Source organism: Camelus bactrianus, chromosome 31, assembly GCF_048773025.1.
Source record: "Camelus bactrianus isolate YW-2024 breed Bactrian camel chromosome 31, ASM4877302v1, whole genome shotgun sequence".
In the NCBI taxonomy this organism is placed as follows: Eukaryota; Metazoa; Chordata; class Mammalia; order Artiodactyla; family Camelidae; genus Camelus; species Camelus bactrianus.
The window spans coordinates 23,259,908-23,277,251 of record NC_133569.1 but is presented as its reverse complement, the minus strand read 5'-3'; the positions used below and the strand labels follow the sequence as shown (position 1 = coordinate 23,277,251).

Genomic DNA, 17,344 nt, shown 5'->3' with positions numbered 1-17,344 from the left:
ATAAAGGCATGCACGCGTGCACACACATCCGCGCACACCTCCCTCCATGCACACAGGCCTGAGCCCCTCTACCTCCCCCACCAGGCTCAGGTCCTCAAGGATGCTGCTGGCGTCACCGCACGGGTACCAGACACTGGAAGTCCTGCCACAGGCTGCCTGCCGTCTGACGAGGAGTCTAAGAGGAACTGAGACAACCGAGGCTGAGGGGGTAGCCTGTGTGGCCCCACTCAGCGGGGAGGGGGGGCTCGAGGAGTTGCTCAGAACCTAAACCAATGCGAGGAGGCAGGATGAAGGGCACCGACAGCCTCCAGGTCCTGGGGGAACCATGGACTCCTTCCGCCCCGACTCCACGGCTTGCGCTCGCTCTGGCCTCGGCAAGGAGCTCACCTCTCCAAGGATGTGCACAGAAATGGTTTGTTCTTGGCAGGGAGGCTAACGTGCTTGGGCCAGTTCCTTGCGGGGTGAAGCTGCCTGCAAGCAAGAGGAGAAGAGGATCCCCCTGGCAGGGCCAGACCCACTGATGGTGACCTTTGAAGCCACTGCTGAATCATGGCAGGCAGCCCCTCGGGAAGGGGAAGGGGCACCTAGTGTGGGGCAGATCAGGAAGCCAGGAAACCAGGGGATGGAAAGCCTCCCATGATCCCACCGGGGCAGCTGAAGATGTAGATGTGATGCTCTGAGGCTATTGAGTGAGGAAGATGGCTGGGCACGTGTAGGCTCCAGGTTGGCGGTGTCCCAGGAGGCTGGCTCCTTACAGGGCCCCCAGACAAAAAGCCATCGTGAGCCCCTGCTTGGGCCTGTGGTGGCCTGGGCACCTGGCAGGGACTCCCATGTGCCCTGCTCGGGAACGGGGCACTCTGTGTGTGCACAGAAAGCAGGTGCGGCAGCGTGACCTGAGGCCAGCCCCAGCCCAGCCACAGCGTGCTCGCAGCAGGCTGGCTCCACCCTCCCCCAGGACCTTCCCGTGGACCGATGTTTATTCCCCCTTTGATTTTGGGAGGAGGTGCGAAGGCAAAGGGGGAATTTCATACAAACCTTTCTCTCACAAGCAAGCTTTGAAAAAACAGTCTTACAAGAGCATGAGGAGGAAAAAACAACACACATTTTTTTCTGACACGCAGAGAGCGAGCCAGGCAGGCAGACGCTCACCCACACCCAGGCTACATGGCCCCTTGCAGCTGCCCATCGACCTGGCCTCCCTGCTGGTCTCACAGCCCCAGGGTGGGTGGCGGTGTGGGAACAGGCAGGCCGCTCTGCACCGGCACCCTGGACCCAAAGTGGCTGCACGGATTTCTTCTTGGTAGTCTCAGCAGCATCCCTCCGGTTCCGCATTCACGCGTGCACACCGAGTTTACTCAGAACTAGTCCGCTCTGCGTCCTCCTCTTCTTCCAGGATCAGGGGTCAGAGCCAGGGGTCTGCGCGATGTGGTCTGCAATCCAGAGGAACCCCCTGCCCTCCCCCCCAAAGTCAAGCCTTCTGTCTTTTGTTAATTTTTCCTCTTGCTGACACCTGTTCAGGACGGGCCGAAGGGATAAGGCCCGTGGAGCCCCTCGCTGCAAGTCACCACTGGTAAGTCGTTTGCGTGACTGCCGGGGGACAGATTCACAGAGACCTGTGGGTCTGTTCTCGTCTTGCTCGGTCTGGTGAGGAGCAGGAGCCCATGTGTTTTTGCTGATCAGGTGGAACCCGGAACCTCGAGGGTCTTTTAAGTTGTTTTCATCTGATGGTCGGTTCTTTTGGGGAGAGGCCCTCGGGTTGACGCTTCCTTCTACCTTGCGGTGTGGCTGTGTGTTGAACTCCGTTTCAGGATACGACAGCCGCTCTTTAGAAGTCCGCCCACCTCCACGCTGAGGATGACCCAGATGACATCCCCCTATCCGCCACTGTCCCAGATACACTCCTGCTCTGCTGGGGCTGCCGTCTGGACGCTGCCGTCCGCAGTCTCTCTGGGCACCATCACCACTTCACGTGTCCAAACTGGTCTCCCCCGACGTATTTAAGACAAACCCCTGGAGGCCAGGCCTCTGCCCCAGAATTCTGGACCCGCCACGTATTATAAACTGAGCATCAGGAGGTACTGACTCTCCTTCCCCTATGGTGGCATCTTCAACAAGGGATGTAGAGGGCACACAGATGTTTGGGCTCTCGAAGTCCTGACAGGCCCCGACTGCTGCTTGTGGGTTCCAGTCGGTCACGTCCAGGAAGAAGGACTCGGAGATGAGCACGTCCTTGTCGGTGGTGCCCAGGCAGCTGAACTTCTGCATCAGCTCGGGGTCCAGCTGGCGCCGCGACCCCGCTCCTCTGGGGTAGGCCCCGGGCCTCTCACAGCCTCACTGGGGAAAGCTCACCCAGACACTCACTCACGCTCGTGTTTCCCCCCTCCAGTCCCCCCAACCCCACCCTCCCCCACCCTCCCATACCCTCCCATCCTCCCACCTCTCGCCGCCACCGCCTCCCGCTTCTCCACCGCCTCGCCTCTTCGCCGTCTGTTTGAAATTGCTACTTTTTGGTTCAGTGTTCACTTGATTGCTAGAAACGTGACTTGCACTTAAAACTAACGCCTTGTGATGTTTACTAAGATTTCAGCATCACTGGTTAGTTACATCAAGGGAGACGTTCATCCGGAGAAACTGAAAGCAAAAGCAATCTTGAATGTGTTTTCTGACACGTCCCCAAAGTATTGTAAGTAAGAATCCTAAAAAGTGTACTGTGTGCATAATGAATTAACTTGTTGAATGCCATTCTTTCTGTACTTGATAATGTCCTCTATGTTACGAAGCTTTGTAGATGTAACAACCTGAGAGAAAAAGTATAATTAAACACTTGAAAGTTTGTCTATTAGTTTCCAGATTAAATAAAATCAACCACTGTAGGAATGCAAAGTTAAACTTGAAAGCTATACCAATGTTCTTTGTGCAATTATATGCATAAATTTATATATATATATATATATATATATATATATATATATATATATATATATATATTATGTATATATGTGAGATAGATACATAAAACTTAAAAAACCCAACACACTATTATGGGTATTTTTCCATTATTTATACATCTAATTTATATTCTTTAAGAGTTGCCTGATAAAAATATTTTAGCCATCTAGTGACCAATTAATGACTTCTTGGTGTTTTCCAACCTCACACTATTATAAATATCTTTGATATGAACAATTCAGTTTATGTGTCTTTAAATTATATTAATTTTTCAGGACAAATTATTGACTGAAATTGTAAATGCAAAGGTGATACATATGGTTTAGCACTATTTTATAATTACTAGGCAATATGATTTCTAAGGGCTAATTTAATTTTTAAAGGGAACAAAACTTTATTAAAAATTATATTTTTCTGTACCATCTCATTATTGTAATACAGAATGAGAGCAGATCATTTTAAATATTTTTTTTTAAATCACAATGAAACGCTCACAGAATAAGGTGCATATATTTGGAAAGTGATTATGCTTTAGTATCAGCAGGACTTTCTGACTTGGGTGAAGTTGGAAACGCAAAAGAAGGAAGCCAGGATGATTGTCAGGTGCTCGTTCTGGCAGGAGGTGAAAGGGTAAGTAAATCGTGTTGACTTGGTTTTATTTTAGGAAGCACGAAAGAAACAGGAGCAGTTCAAATGTAAATATGTTGCACTGAGAGAAACAACATAGGAGCAGAGAAGCGCCTTACTGGCAGTTGGTGAGGAAAAGGGATGCTCACATTTGGAGAGAGTTACCAACTAGAGACAGAGTTAAGGGGGTGAGCATCTTTTCCGTAGCTGAAGTCCCTCCTGTATATTTGTAAGAGTAAAACGAATTGCATTGTTGCAACAGCTGTACTAAATAACAAAAATCTGTTCTCCTTTCACGAAGAATAGCAATATTATGTCAGCTGTGTCTCTGTGGCTTTTATTAAAGAAAGAAATAAACTTAGCTTTGTATTCGGGGGAAAAATACAGGGGCAAATTGAAGCCCAGGGGCAAATTAGATTGCTCAGGAATAAGTGTACAATGAGAAGAGGTCTGAGATCCAAATCCCCCAATAAAGGTGCATCCATTTAAAGACAAGATCATGGCAGAAAACAGGAGAGGAAGCAGAAAAATTGAGCCAATCCAAAAAATGATGGAACTATTTTAAGTCACACACCACAGGAAAAGCAGTATTAGAACTAAAATCAGCTGGATGTCTGTGGATTATGAGAAAGGAAATCAGATTGCAGAGGACCGAAGAATAAACAAAAGGAAAATAAGTGGAGACAAGCAGAGACCAGGCTCTCCTGGAGCAGAGGAGAAATGCTTACAAGAAAATACGGCCCAAAGAGTACTTGTTTATTTTCAGAATAGTGATAATTAAATAAGTTTAAAAGCTGATGAAAAGGAGCCAGGAGAAAGGGAAACGAGAAGTTTCCAAAGGAAAGTGGGCTAATTCAAAGGAAGTATAAGGGGTAGACAGACTTGACTTTTCCGAATGAATGTCTCAACTGGATGGAAAGGCAATCAAGAATGTCTGGGATGCAGACACAATTTAGGGGGTGATGTATCTCAATTTGAAGGCAATTGTCTCTCAGGACCTTGCAAAATTGAATATGCCTTTGTAGAATATCCCCTTGTGGGATACACCTTCCTATCTCTCATTGACCCCAACAAATTTCAATTCCAAGGTTTAAAACAGTAAAGAATCAAGCCAGAGCTCTGCCAGATGTCTCCTTATTGCAAGGAGAGCAAATTCCATAATCTGGGCAATTTCAGAAAACAAACAGCAGTCAGTCTTTATTATTTTGAAAAAAACATTTGTAAACAAATCTTTCCAACTAGGTCAATAATGTTACCAGAAAGGCTATTATGGTATTTAGAAATAGATCTATTATTTATCTGATTATATATATGTGTGTGTATTTTTTCTTTGTCTTGCAAGTATATTTGCTTAGGAACCAACATTTGTTTCTTAAAGCATTTCTCTGCCCCTGCCCTGTCAGTTTCCGTTTGAAAGCACAATGCTCTGTCCAAACAGCACAATTAGCTTCCCATGGAAGAATGAATATACAGATAGGCGTGGACAGACGATTCATAACAATGGAACTCTATTCACAACTTCTGCAACAATCAGCCAAAAGAAGGCAGAATTTGGTAAATGAATGCCAACTTCCTTATTTTGCACTCCTATTTTCAGCTCAAGAGCAATCAGAGAATGCCAAATATGGTCTCCAAACCAGTAACATATGATGCTCCATTTCTGCTTTGCTTACCTCTAGCTTCCCCAAGCCAGCAATCTCCAGTCTTAGCATCCTTGAACCCTTCCTTTTTTTTTTTTTTTTTGACTTATAAAACTGTACCACTTCCCTATATGACTTTGAATCTTTGCCAAACACAAATGATAGTGGTTTATTCCTATAAATAGCCTCTGCTTTTTTTCCTAATTTGAGTGGTTTTTGTTTATTCCTACACCATTAACCGACTGAGTTAGAAGATGAAGACTTAGACTCCGGTGAAGGAAGCTCAGAGGTTCAAATTAAAACATAACTGCTCTGCTTCATTAAAAGAGCAAATGACAACCTTGTTCCATGAGATCACATTTTGCACCTTTAAATTTACAAGGGCATTGCCACCACATGGCTTGCACTTTGCAAAACGGCTTTACATGGTAACAAACTCTCACCGTCTATATTTAACTATTTCAAATTCAGGCTCACTGGAATTTATTCAATACATATATTACATATCATGTGTAAACAGTATGTTTGGGATGAAAACTTCCTTGTTTTATAATTTAAAGTGTCTAGGGCAATGCTTTGCAAATTTGAATGTGCCTGTGAGTCACCAGGGGATCATGTTAGATGCAAACGAACTCCTGAGGTATGCTGGAGCTTGGGATAGCAAAGACGTAGGGTGTTAAGGTTGCTTGTACAGATACCTGCTTACAGACAAAGTGAACAGACAAGAATGAAAAAAAAAAAAAACTGGTCAGCACATTTAGTTTGATAAATACCCTCTCTTGAAAGCCAGGAAGAAACTGAGTCAGTTGAATGTTGTGATGAGCTTAGTATCTGTCAAGTCAGAGTCCCCACAAGACTGCCTTCATGCTGACACCGGCTTCAAGTGAAGAGAGGAGGCTTAGAAGAAAAAGAATGCCCCAGGAATATGAAAGCAGACCCACGTGCCCTGTGAAAGGCGGTCTCACACCCCGTTCCTGGCGGCACGTGGAGGAGGTGATGGCCTCCGTGAGGCGAACAGCCAGAATTTAGGAGAAACTTTATCAGAGGTTCCTCATTCACCCTTGTGCTTCAGTAATCTCCTTCGGGGATGACAAACCACACCACACCTAGTGGCTTTAAACAACAACATTTGTTTAGCGACAGACTACTAACACAGGATGAGTGTCTTGTCGTCTATTTTATTGGGAGCCATTAATATGCATCTTGGAAAGAAAGCTCGTTGACTTTCAGGGACCATGTAGACCTGGACACGGTGGTGTCAGCTCTCTGTGGGGACAAGGTGCACAGCGGATTACATGATCAGGTGGCCTTATTTTCCTGGCACCGCATGAGATTCCTGGATTCCTGTGCTGCCCTGGAGAGAAGAACCCCTACCAAAAAAAAAAAAAAAAAAGAAAAGAAAAAAGGAGAGAAAGGAGAAGAAAGAAAAGGAATAAGAAAGGCTGAGATTAAAATTTTTAACTGAATGGTAACTATGACTTAGTAACACAATACAATGACGTGACAGCTCTTGCTGTTACAAACAGGATTTCCCAGCACTTGGCTTTTGGTCTCATATACGTGTGAGTATCATTTGCTTTTTTCAGTCAGCTTAGTAATGTTGTAGTAATACTGCCATTTTCTTATATTACTGCAGGAAAAGCATAGGACAACCATCACCATAATGCAGTGGGGGTGGGGGGTAAAGGCGAATGCCTTTCTGGCTCTGTGACAAATTCCTGATCTGCCTTTACTCATTTCATCCTCTTAGCATTCTGTACAGAAACGTTATCTTTGTTTTTTAAAGATGAAACCAAGCTTTGAAGAAGATTCTTAGGGCCATTCTCAGAGTCCATTCTCATGACCATCACACTTCATGGCTACATAAATAAATTAAAGTAGCATTTTGTCATCATAATGATTCAACCTAGAGAAGATTTAATGCACCAATCAGGAGTCTTACTAGGAGCTGGAATCTCGCTCAGAGTAAAAACCTTACGTCAAAAACGAATTTTAGTTTTGCTCTCATTTATTTAATGTATTCCCCACTTGGGAAATTTCTCAGTCTTGGTTTACTAATCATACATCTAAACCATGAACTTCACCCTTCCAGTAATAGAGTTCAAGGGTTTTCCTCTGTTGCTGGTTTTTGTTTTCATTGGCACTATTGTGCCACATCATGGTAATATGAAACTTCAAGTGCTTAGTGTTAAAAATCGCCATGTGTATAATTACCTTGTAACAGATGTTTTAACCTATAGAACATCAAATGACGTCTACATATTTCCCTCATTATGTGCTCTCCTGAAGCTAAACATAAAAAGAGAAGCCATCAAATTAAGATTCATCTGCCGTGCCAATAAGTTTGGGTGAACTTTTCTTTTTCAAGGGTTCTCAAATACCCCTCGGGTCCCTGCTGGTCAGCAAGGAATCTTCTTTACTCACTTGTAAGTTGGACCCTGTACGTTAGGTACCAAGCCAGCTTTCCCAAGAGATCTTTGAAAACACTGGTTTCATAAAGTCAACTTTAATTCCTTAAAAGTGGCGAGTCATACCTGACTAAACAAACATTATTCTCAAACATAACATTCTGGGCAAGGTCTTGATTGTATAATCAATTTTCCAACTGCTAAAAAGAAGGATAACTTCTTACTGAAGTTGCAACTTCTTAATGCAAATCATTGTACTGCCATGCAAAGTCAGAAGATTGAATACAAGTTTCTGAATTGTGGGGTGTCCATGTTTGGGGGGAAGAGTCAGTAAAAATAATATTATACCATTTAAAAATTTTCCTTACAGTTTACAAAAGCAGATTCTACCAAATTGCTGTGAATCTGTAAATGACTGACTTAAAATGACTGTGGCTAAGTTATAACTGGTAATTTTCAAATGTGAGGATTCTTATGAGCGTTCATAACAAGAATAATGCAACTGACAAGGAAATGGTTGTTTCTGGGACATGCAAAACTGATAATAAAGTTAATCAAAAGGAAAAGTTTTAGACAGAATGTCTATAAGCACACTGATTAAGCATATTTTCAAAAAAGACAGTGGATGACATATCCTATATATAAAAATGAACGAACATAATTGTTATAAGGAAAAATATTGACATGTAACATATAATAATTGTGAGATATAATATATATTATACCATGAGTGAAAGAAGAATATCAAATACAGATATTCAGTGAATTTGGAGTAGGTCTTAGATATCTGTATATTTATAAAACTCCATAGGTAAGTCTGAGGTACCTACTCAGCTGAGGCCCACTGGCCTGGAAGATGTTAGATTCAAAATGAAAAAGAAAGGTGAAGCCAAGTAAGCATTTTAAATAGAATTTTAAATTATGACTAATAATACTTATGCCATTACATGAAATCATTTGGCAAAGCAGCACCAGGACTCTAAAAATACAGAAAAAACTAAACAGAACTATTTCAGACTATTTTAGTGTTACTCCTAATGTCATAACATATGGAAAATGAGGGCAGTGACAAAATCCCAGGGACGGCTCACGAAATGCACACTTCCTGAAATGTTTACGTTAATGACATTCAACGTAAGCAAATTTAACTGAGATACGACTATTTCTACTGATTTGACAGCTCTTCCCACAAAACTCATCAATAGTAATATGTCCAAAAAAACCCATACTTTTAGCACTTCTCTTTTTATAATGTGAAAAAACAAATCTTCGTGAATTATCAGATACCTTCTGGAGACTCTCTGAGTTTCAGGTGCAAAAGGTATTCTGAATTTTTTTTTTTTTTTTTACTAATTTTTATCATATTTTAGATCTGCTTTTAAGAAGGTGTAAATTTTAAAAGAAAGGATGTTGTCAAAGGAAATTTGGAAACTTAATTAAAATGAGATCATGGATGCCTGAGGTGGGGGGAAATCTGGTTACGTATTTAATCAAAGTAACAATAAATATCTATAAATAAACATAGAAGATCATACGATTGTTTTGAAAAAAAGCCCTATGGTCTTTCATAAATGAGAAACTTTTGTTTGTTTTCTTAAATAATAAAAGGGATAATAATGACAACATAAGCAGAAAAAAATTATTTCAGTATATCACAGAATGTTTGTTCTCTGGTAAGTTTGCACAGAAAATGAAATAATCATTTGTAGTAGGTGGGATTCTAAAGATATTTCTGCAAGGTTCCTGTTCCCTAGGAATCAATCAAGTACAAATCTAGATAATTCTGTAAAGGAACTGTCCAGATGTAACTAAGGCTGATGTAAATTAAGCAGAATTTAAATAGACTTTCCTGGGTCATTGGGGTGGCCTCAGTGTAGGTGGTCCTATGAGCCCTTAGAAGTAAAGGAGGAAAGAAGAGAAGGACACAAAGATGAGGTAAAAGTGGGGGCCAGAGAAAATATAATAAAATAAAATTTAAAATAAAATAAAATTAAAAGGGGAATAAATAAAAAAGCCAGCTATGAAGCTAAGTGAGGGCATCATGAGCCAAAGAATGTGGGTGGCCTCCAGGAACTGAGGCCTAGGAACTGAGAAAAACCTTCAGCTGACTTCCAGAAAGGAAACAGAATTCAGTACTACAATGACAAAGAAACCAGTTTTGGCCCAAAACCAATCAATAATAAGCTTAAAAGCTGCTTCTCCCCATATCTTGGATTGGAAGAATTAATATTGTTAAAATGGCCACACTACCCAAGGCAATCTACAGATTTAATGTGATCCCTATCAAATTGCCCAAGACATTTTTCACAGAACTAGAACAAATAAGCCTAAAATTTATACGGAAACACAAAACACCTAGAATTGTCAAAGCATTACTGAAGGAAAAGAATGAAGCTGAAGGAATAACCTTCCCAGACTTCAGACCATACTCCAGAGCTACAGTCATCAAAAACAGCATGGTTTGGTACAAAAACAGACAAATGGACCAATGGAACAGAATAGAGAGCCCAGAAATAAACCCACAAATTTTTCATCAATTAATCTTTGGCAAAGGAGACAATGGAGTAAAGATAATCTCTTCAGCAAATGGTGCTGGGAAAACTGGACAGCTGCATGTAAATCAGTGAAGTTAGAACACTCCCTCACTCCATACACAAAAATAAACTCAAAGTGGCTTAAAGACTTACACGTAAGAGAAGACACTATAAACCTCTTAGAAGAAAACATAGACAAAACATTCTCTGACATAAATCTCAGCAATGTTCTCCTAGGGCAGTCTACCCAAGCAATAGAAATAGAAGTGAAAATAAACAAATGGGACTTAATTAAGCTTATAAGCTTTTGCATAGCAAGGGAAAACATACGCAAAACAAAACGACAACTTACAGAATGGGAGAAAATATTTGCAAAACATGAGACTGATCAGGGCTTAATCCAGAATATATAAACAACTCATACAACTTAATAAGAAAAAAAAACAAACCACCCAATCCAAAAATGGGCAGAAGAACTAAACAAACAATTCTCCAGTGAAAATATACAAATGGCCAACAGGCACATGAAACAATGCTCAATATCACTAATTTTCAGAGAAGTGCAAATCAAAACTACAATAAGGTATCACTTCATGCCAGTCAGAATGGTCATCATTAAAAAGTCCACAAATGATAAATGCTGGAGAGGGTGCAGAGAAAAAGGGAACCCTCCTACACTGTTGGTGGGAATGGAGTTTGGTACAGCCATTATGGAAAACAGTATGGAGATTCCTCAATAGACTTACCATATGATCCAGCAATCCCACTCCTGGGCATATATCCAGAGGGAACCTTAATTCAAAAAGATACATGCACTCCAATGTTCATAGCAGCACTATTTACAATAGCCAAGACATGGAAACAGTCTAAATGTCCATCCACAGATGACTAGATAAAGACGCCATGGTGTATTTATACAATAGAATACTACTCAGCCATAAAAAAGAATAAAATAATGCCATATGCAGCAAAATGGATGGACCCGGAGTTGTCATTCTAAGTGAAGTAAGCCGGAAAGAGAAAAAAAAAATGCCATGTGATTTCACTGATATATGGAATCTAAGAAAAAAGACAAACAAACATATTTGCAAAATAGAAACAGACTCACAGAGAACAAACTTGATTGTGATTACCAGGGTGGGGGTAGGGGGTGCGAGGGGATAAACTGGGAGTTCTTTATTTGCAGATACTAATATATATAGAATAGATAAATAACAAATTCATGCTGTATAATGCAGGGAACTATATTCAATGTCTTATAGTAATTTATGATGAAAAAGAATATGAAAATGAGTATATGTATGTTCACATATGACTGAAGCACTGTGCTATCCTCCAGAAATTGACACAACATTGTAAACTGACTATACGTCAATAAATACACACACACACACACACACACACACACACACAAAAGGAAGAAAAAAACCTGATGCTTTCCCAGGCTCTCCAACCCTGCCAACAACTTGATTTTGGCCTGTAAGAATCTAAGCCAACAGCTGGATAAGCCACGCTGTACCTGGACTTCTGACCTACAGAACTAGGTGATAATAAATGGGCGTTCATTACTTTAAGCCTCTAAGTTGGTGGTAATTTGCTATAATGACTAGCAAGCAAAAGACTAGTGTCCCGTTCACATTGTAGGCAAGGCAATAAACCTTAAACCAAGGAAACAAGTGCATCATAATTTAGCATCTTCGCTAAGATGTTAACCCCTTTCATGATTATTCAAACTATGGCAAATAAATTTACTTTCCAAGTTTTGTCTTTCATTATGCCCTTTCATGTTTCAAAAATAAGTGACACTTTATGTCTGATTTCAGGAGCCCTGTGAGACCAGAATTAACTTTCTGGCAATACCAAGATGTTATTAACATAAAAAGTGTTCACTGTTGCTATTTTAAAATAAAGCAATAAATAAAATTTAAAAATTTCAGTTTTGAACCACTTATGTTAATGATCAGTTTTAACCAAAGTAACTAACTTCTATTTTACAGAAGAAACTGGAAAGTAGACAGCTGTGAATTCTACATCATACATCAGCATTTTGACAACGGTAGGGCTTTGCATAACAACAGCATAAAACCTCAAACGTTTCTTCTAAAACTTCTCAAAGTGGTGAAAATGAATACATTTATTAACATGTCTCTTCTCTGTAGCATATAAATTAGAGAGCAAAAGTATGTAAATCTAAAATTATGCAAAATAGTCAAACTACTTAGAAATGACCTAAATACCCAATGACTACTCATGAAATAGCTCAGCTTAATATCAGTACAAGTTACTGATAAGTTACTCAAAAGATATTAAAAATTATATTCAGGCCTTGTGGTACACAAGGAAAAAATAAAAAGCATTAGAAATGCAAAAAATGGAACAAAATTATTATCAAACTTAAATAATATGATTATAATTTATCATCTGGAAGTAGTTCTCTATATGAAGCAGGAATCTTCTCAAATTGTTAGTTTTATAAAAAGCAAAACCTCATTTGACCTTAGGAACAAACACGAGCGTTAAAAATATTAATAGATCTTGTGGAAAAATCAGAGATAATATTTCTGACTTTAATTCAGCTAGACTCTTTTGAGTGTTTTTTTTAATAAGTAGGAAATATTAAAGTAAAAGAACACTTTAAAAAAATTTTAAATATACTGAAGGACTGACATCAGTGAAAAATGTCAGAGTTAGGCTCCAAAATTCCACTCCTCCATTAAAGAAATGATAACACTGGCAAAAATTTCCAGAGTGAATTTGTTTTAGAGCTCTGAAGACTAACCAAAAGTTTGCAAAAGACATGGAAGCAAACTATCCATCAACAGAAGAGTGGATAAAGATGTGATATATGTAAAAAGAATGAAATGATGCCTTTTGCAGCATCATGGATGGAACTAGGGATTATATTAAGTGAAGTAAGCCAGACAAAGACAAATATTATGTAATATTGCTTACACATGGAATCTAAAAAAATGATGCAAATGAACTTATTTACAAAACAAAAATAGACTCACAGACATAGAAAACAAACTTATGGTTACCAAAGAGAAAAGCAGGGGGCAGGGTGGGCAAGGATAAATTAGGGGTGTAGGATTACCAGACACACACTACTGTATGTAAAATAGATAAGCAATAAGAACCTACTGTGTAGCACAGGGAATGATATTCAATATCTTGTAATATCCCAGAATGGGAAAAAAATCTGACAAAGAATACACACACACACACACACACACACACACACACACACACAACTAAATCACTTTCCTGTACACCCGAAACTAACACAACGTTGCAAATTAACTGTACTTCAATTATAAAAATGGTTAATTGTAAAATATATATTATAGATCTGGTAATTATAAAGGACTGAGTAGAGTGCATTTTCCTGGGGCCTGAAGACAGTGATGGAAATGTTGCAGCATCTGTGATGAAGGAACTTCAGCTAAAATGGGCACATTGAGACTTGACCTTTATTACAGAAATGAGTGTTCCCACTAAGCTTCCTGGGCTTGACTGGTCTTTATGAAACTAAATGCCAATGATGTGGGAAGTCGCTATCTGTCATAGTCTGCATTGTCTGCAATTTACTCACTCACAGCACGTTTTTCTGAAAATCAGAGGTCCTATGATTAGTAGAAGCGTAATGATGTTTACAGCTGTCTCACTGGATGCTCATAGCAGACATTTGTGTAAGCAAGAAGGTCTTAGATTCAGCTCAGAGGTTCCAGTTCAGGAATAAGAAAACTTTGGTACAACATAATTTGCATTAAAATAATTAAGCACACATGACCTGATGAGAGCGGACATTTTTTTAAATTATGAAGTTAATGAAACATGGCTAAGCTTTTTCTCATGATATTGATTTCAGGACCCAAACTTGTTACTTAAATCTTGTTAAATTATTGCTTGTAAACAAAAATGACCTTTCTACAGTGTAATGAATTCAGACACAGCAAGATTCATTAATGACCCATTCTGTGGTGTCTCTTTTCATATGCGTTATTTTATCCAAATAATTTTAAAAATGTAACAGATCTTAGATAGTTACCAAATTCGAGGACTGAGTGTATAGAATGCCTGAAATGCTTATAAGAATGGCATTGGATCAGAAAATGCAGAATCACTGATAATTACATAATCAACCATAGTTACGTCATGTTGCCAACAACTGTAGACAACTTGAAGGGTAACTGTTTAATAAATGTTTGTTGACTCAAGGTCATGATAATAAAGAAACGGGATGAGCTAATATTTCATCACAGTGACCCATCCCCCCACCCTCCACTCCATGCATGCAACATCTCTTGCATTTTAGCAAATATCGCTTTATTCAGAGCACTCATGTGTTCAGAATGACTCCAAGCTTGACTGATGGATATCATGCAAGTCTCAAAATACAAGGATATGTGCAACAAGACCACACTTATGTTAATTTATTAAGTACCTCTCCACAGATAAAGTATTGTTCTAAACACTTATCTGTGTGATTTCATTTAATCCTCCGAGGCAGATACAATTGTTTTTTTCCAGCTTATGGAAGACAAACCTGAGATACAGAGAATTTGAGAGCTTGCTTGAAAACACAGCTACAAAGTGGTAGAGATTTGGTTTGAATCCAAGTATCCCGCATCCAGTCCTATGATGTTAATAACTACTCTACCCTGGTGTGCGTCTGTGCAGAAATATTCCCAAGAAATATTCTGTACTGTAAGGGCTATGAAACACCGTGTAGCTATTAACACATTTAAACTGACATAGAAGTATATTCAAAATAGGACATATTTAAAAAACAAAGCCATCCATGGAACAGAAGACTATTTATGTAAATATAATTGCATGTAATAGACCCAGTGGTGTTCATGGGGGTGTGTGTGTGTGTGTGTGTGCGCACATGTGCACGCACACATGTGTGCCATAAAATGTTAACTCAACAGGCCTGAGTTGCTCAAATCCTTCATATTCCAGTGGAAGCTTCTCAGCTGTCTTCTGGGAGATAAGCTCTAAACCTTTGGAATATCCTGCCTGAGGAGAGTCCTTGTTTGCTTGGGGCCTTGGCCCACGCCAGACAGTGTGTGCTCGTGATGTGATTTACTTGGGGGCTTTGGGCTAGGTGGCGCCATTTTTACCCCTGGAGGCACTGGGGACCGAGTTACCAAGGCCAGCTGTGCAGGTGCTCCAGGCCGATGTGAACAAATCGCTCCAAATTTCCAAACACCGAGGCTTGGTTGACAGCACTGTATTCCTGCTGCTGTACATCATTGCTGGGAGAACTGGGAGAGCGCAACCGGAAGCGTGCTCCTAGACTCTCCTGAACTCTGACCTACGCGCCTTTTACCTTTGCTGATTTCAGTCCGTCCTTTCACTGCAATAAATCGTAACTGTGAGCAAAACGACTTGGATGAGCTCTTTCGGGCCTTTTAGCAAATTGTTGAACTTCAGGATGGTCTGACCCCTGACCAAGCGAATCTCAGTAAGATTAATGCTGAACTCCTTTTCAGAAGTAATGAAGGCCAGAAGGCTTTGCAAAGACATATTCAAAGTGCTGAAAGAAAAACCTATCAGCCAAGACCCCTATATCGAGCAAAACTTTCAAAATGAAGGGAAAGACATTCCTCGATAATCAAGGGCCTTTGGTGAGGCTTCCCAGGTTCTTTCCTCCTACACTGGCCATGATTTGGCCCACATTAACATCTTAGGTCTCAGCAGAGGTGTGTTGTCACCTCACTTACACAGAAAGTGCCAGCTGGGTTGCAAATCATCCCCATTTTATACTTAGAAAAGTACATAGCTTATGTCACATTTTCCAGGGAACTATGCCCAAGAAATCCAGAGATTTGTGTTCTTTTTTTAAACCAGGAGCAATTTTAAGCAACATTACGTATCGTGCTGAATGCATCTGATACAAAAGGAATCTACTGTGTGTCGTGTTTATAAGCAGCATGTTTATAAGACAATAAGATTGCGTCACCTGCCTTCTTTCCCATGGATTTCCCCAAAACAGGAGAAATAGCTCGTAAACCTGCATCTCAGCCGCTTCCTCTTCAGACTGCTGGAATGTTGATGCCAAATTATTCACAAAAATCTCATCGGAGCCTTGGACGGAAAGTGAACATGCTGCAAATATGGAGAAAAAGAGAAGAACCATTAGTGCTGGTAATTGTCCAACTAAATTCTTCTCACATCAGTGGAAGAATAGATTTCTTAGTACTTGCAGAATCTAAGCATATTATAGATGCATACTGTAAGTGATTCAATTAAAACATTTTCATTTCACTGAAAACTCAAACAATGCAAGACCTTTGCAAAATTAAATAAAACTCCGGTTCTGTTGGTCACTGTAATTATCTTATTCTGGAGCACTATGTGTAATTGAGTTTTGAATTGAAGTCAGTACAGCAAGTCTGTCAAAATCAATTCAATTGATTTTCGTTTATGCAGATGCATTGAGTTCTACAGTGGCTGGATTCTTTATTGAATGGATTAGTTTCCAGTTGCAGGCCAATTTTTCATATTGCAAATCTTGCACACCTTCTCTAATACTTTCTGTAGACATATCAAAAACTTTCCTGAACAAATAATAAAGCAGATATGCTTACACTCTGTTGAGTAATTAGCTCTCAAATTAAAAATACTAAGAGTTAACTCCCGTAAAATGAAGTTCTAAAAAAATACAGGTAACTCTAATAGGACGTTTCCAAAAGTATAGAATCTTTATGTAAACATAAAATAGGAGATAGACCAAAATGTTTACTGCCAATGGCTGTGGCCTAGAATTGCCAGAGGCCATTCTGAGACCAAATCAAATAAAAATTAAAATTAAAAAAATATTTTAGGAATTTTAAAATTCTTCATATAAAAAGAATAGATTTTTTTTAAAAAGGAGAAGGAACCTGGTTACTAAGTTTATACCCTTGGATTTTAATGTTCCTGAAGCTGAATGTATCACTCTTGAACATCTAAATTAAGTAAATATAAATTCCATTTTTTCCCATAAACTCACTTGAGTTTTGTTTCTCTTGCCTTCAAAGAGTTCTGACATATACACAGAGTACTTTTGACTTTTATGGCATTGTATATAATAGATTATGTTTAGAATATTGAGATTATTTATTTCAATGGAATTTTCAGTGTTACAATGTGCTTTTGCTATGTTTATTTTGATGTTGAAAAGGACAAGTGCATTAAA

The 17,344-nt window shown here is 39.6% G+C and overlaps 1 pseudogene; it reads right to left on the bottom strand.

Moving 5' to 3' along the window:
* Positions 1-1,514: 1,514 nt before the first annotated feature.
* LOC105065451 (protein ILRUN pseudogene) overlaps positions 1,515-17,344 on the bottom strand; it is a 33,085-nt pseudogene continuing 17,255 nt past the window's right edge.